Source organism: Heterodontus francisci, unplaced genomic scaffold (assembly GCF_036365525.1).
Source record: "Heterodontus francisci isolate sHetFra1 unplaced genomic scaffold, sHetFra1.hap1 HAP1_SCAFFOLD_43, whole genome shotgun sequence".
Taxonomy (NCBI): domain Eukaryota; kingdom Metazoa; phylum Chordata; class Chondrichthyes; order Heterodontiformes; family Heterodontidae; genus Heterodontus; species Heterodontus francisci.
Window position 1 is genome coordinate 4,323,179 of NW_027141852.1, and position 4,032 is coordinate 4,327,210.

The window sequence follows — 4,032 nt, forward strand, 5'->3', positions numbered from 1 at the left end:
CTTTAGCTCCGCATTTATGGCTGTCCGCCATCTCTGGCGATCACTGGCAACTGACTCCCACGACCTGTGATCAATGTCACAGGACTTCATGTCGTGTTTGCAAACGACTTTAAAGTGGAGACATGGATGGTCGGTGGTTCTGATACCAGTGACGAGGTTGCTGTACAATGTGTCCTTGGGGATCCTGCCATCTTCCATGCGGCTCACATGGCCAATCCATCTCAAGCGCCGCTGGCTCCGTAGGGTGTATGTGCTGGGGATGTTGACCGCCTCAAGGACGTCTGTGTTGGAGATATGGTCCTGCCACCTGATGCCAAGGATTCTCCAGAGGCAGCAAAGATGGAATGTATTGAGACGTCACTCTTGGCTGACATACGTTGTCCAGGCCTCGCTGCCGTAGAGCAAAGTACTGAGGACACAGTACTTGGACTGATATACTTGGACTTTTGTGTTCCGTGTCAGTGTGCCATTTCCCCACACTCACTTGGCCAGTCTGGACATAGCAGTGTTCTCGCACCTACACTGTTTGGGATCTTCTTCACCCTGCTGCTCTCACATGCGTTCAAGTCTTCAGAAGAAGGAATTTTCCTCGACACAAGATCAGAAGGCACTTTGTTCAACCTTGCCCGTCTAAGAGCGAAGAGCAAAGTACAGAAAGTCTGCATCAGGGAACTTCTCTTTGCTGACGATGCTGCATTAACATCCCACACTGAAGAGTGTCTGCAGAGACTCATTGACAGCATTGCGGATGCCTGCAACGAATTTGGCCTAACCATCAGCCTCATGAAAACGAACATCATGGGACAGGACATTATAAATACTCCATCCATCAATATGGGCGAACACGCTCTGGAAGTGGTTCAAGAGTTCACCTATCCAGGCTCAACTATCACCAGTAACCTGTCTCCCGATGCAGAAGTCAACAAGTGCATGGGAAAGGCTTCCACTGCTATGTCCAGACTGGCCAAGAGAGTGTGGGAAAATGGCGCACTGACACGGAACCAGAGACTGAGAGCGACCAAATTACATAAAACACTCAAACACAGTAGCAGAGAGTAAAATAAATGAAATTAATTGCACACTCACATGCAATAGCAGAGACACAACGACACAGAATCAGTCAAAAAGTGTCCTCCCAACAACAGCCAGGACATTTCCAGGGAGCTTTACACAGGGAGCGACTGTTTTACTATAAACTGGGACTGGAGAGAGTCTTTGTGAAATATACTTACGGATTGCAGTAAGGGTGTTTGTGATTGGTTGCAAATATTTATTCTGATTGGATGGCGGAAGACACCAGTTAGAGAATTACAATATAAAACCGTTTTGACATCATTGCCAATCACCCAATCACAATCTTAACTTTCCCCCATCCCTCATTAGCATAGAGCTGTGGGATTGTCTATTTAATCCGCACTCGGAAGGGGTTTGGTTTATTTCTGTGTCTGAAATTGAATCTGAAGATGGTAGAGGAGAAGAAGAAAGCAGCTGCAAAGAAGGGCGCCAAGAAAACTGTGAGTAAACCGTCAGCAAAGGGCGGCAAAAGGCGCAGAAAGTCGAGGAAGGAGAGTTACTCCATCTACATCTACAAAGTGATGAAGCAGGTTCACCCCGACACCGGCATCTCCTCCAAGGCCATGAGTATCATGAACTCGTTTGTGAACGATATTTTCGAGCGCATCGCGGGTGAGGCTTCACGCCTGGCCCATTACAACAAGCGCAGAACCATCAGCTCCCGGGAGATCCAGACCACCGTGCGCCTGCTGCTGCCCGGGGAGCTGGCCAAGCACGCCGTGTCGGAAGGGACAAAGGCGGTGACCAAGTACACCAGCTCCAAGTAAAACTGCACAATGGACTGAAAAACATACCAAACACAACGGCTCTTTTAAGAGCCACCCACAATCTCTCTGAAAAAGCTACAACATCATCTCTATGGTATCAATTTGGTTTTTTTTATACGAAGAGTCTGGAACTTTCTAATTGCCTTTGTGATACCTGTTTTTACCCCATGGATTCTGGGTGATTCACTTTCACTGTTGAGATCTTTGTGTCTACTTAACAATGCCCTGTAAATTAATTACTGATCACTGACCCCATGTGCGCGTTCATTTTCGCTGTTGTACTATTTCGTCAATAAGCTGACAGATCAGTTCTCAGTCACTTGTTTCCCTTGTTCAAGCTCGACCTCAATAATTAATAAGTACATTTTCTAGAAACCCCGCTGTTGTAGGAAACCTCAGTCTCACATTTCAACTCCGGACACTTTCTCTCCGCTTTTGTCTCCCACAAATAGGTTCAATCTAGAATCAGTGATGCGGTATCTTGACAAAGATTGACCTGAAATGTGTCCGCTTCCAGAATGCTGTGAAAGAGACTTTCTGCCGCCGCTTACAGACTGTTAAAAAAAGGACGGAGAATAGTCCGAGATCAAAGAGCACATGGGCTCAGTGATCAGTAATTAATTTACGCGGCATTATTAAGTAGACACAAAGATCTCAGACAGTGAAACTGAATCACCCAGAATCCATGGGGCTAAAAGAGATCAGAAAGGCAATTAGAAAGTTCCAGACTCTTCGTATAAAAAAAACAAAACAAATCAAAACCAGAGAGATGATGTTGTAGCTTTTTCAGAGAGATTGTGGGTGGCTCTTAAAAGGGCCGTTGTGTTTGGGATGTTTTTCAGTCCATTGTGCAGTTTTACTTGGAGCTGGTGTACTTGGTCACCGCCTTTGTCCCTTCCGACATGGCGTGCTTGGCCAGCTCCCCGGGCAGCAACAGGCGCACGGCGGTCTGGATCTCCCGGGAGCTGATGGTTCTGCGCTTGTTGTAATGGGCCAGGCGGGAAGCCTCACCCGCGATGCGCCCGAAAATATCGTTCACAAACGAGTTCATGATGCTCATGGCCTTGGAGGAGATGCCGGTGTCGGGGTGAACCTGCTTCATCACTTTGTAGATGTAGATGGAGTAACTCTCCTTCCTCGACTTTCTCCGCTTCTTGCCGCCCTTTGCTGACGGTTTACTCACAGTTTTCTTGGCGCCCTTCTTAGCAGCTGCTTTCTTCTTCTCCTCAACCATCTTCAGATTCAATTTCAGACACAGAAATAAACCAAACACCTTCCGAGTGCGGATTAAATAGACAATCCCACAGCTCTATGCTAATGAGGGATGGGGGAAAGTAAAGATTGTGATTGGGAGTGATGTCACAATGGTTTAATATTGTAATACTATAATTGGTGTCCTGCACCATCCAATCACATTCAAACTTTGCAGCCAATCACAAACATTCGTACTGCAATCAGGAAGTATATTTCACAAAGACTCTCTCCAGCTGCAGTTTACATTGAAAGAGCCGCTCCCTGTGCCAAGCTCTCTGCAAATGTTCTGCATGTTGTTGAGAGGACGCTTATTGATGATTCTGTGTCGTTACTATTGCATGTGAGTGTGCAATTAATTCCATTTATTTTATTCTCTGCTCCTGTGTTTGAGAGTGTTCTGTCATTCAGCAGTTCTTAGTCTCTGGTGCTGTATGGATTTATTCCGTATTTATTTATTTCGAGATACAGCACTGAAACAGGCCCTTCGGGCCGCCGAGTCTTTGCCGGCCAACAACCGCCTATTTATACTAACCCCGCAGTAATCCCAACCTACACACGGGCAATTTATAATGACCAATTTGCTGATCAACCTGCAAGTTTTTGGCGGTGGGAGGAAACCGGAGCACCCGGCGAAAACCCACGCGGTCACAGGGAGAACTTGCAAACTCCGCACAGGCAGTACCCAGAATCGAACCCGGGTCATTGGAGCTGTGAGGCTGCAGTGCTAACCACTGCACCACTGTATCTGTCAGACTCTGGTACTGTGTTTGAGTGTGAGGAGTTGAGGCAGAGTGTTGCGGCGAGGAAGATGGAAAAGAGCGTTGGTGAGATGACACAGACTTAGTTGACCCCAGTTTGCATTGGGATTGGGTCAGTGGTAGGTCCGTTGGGAAGGATTACAGCTTGCATGTCATCATGCAGTCGTTGGAGGTTGGTG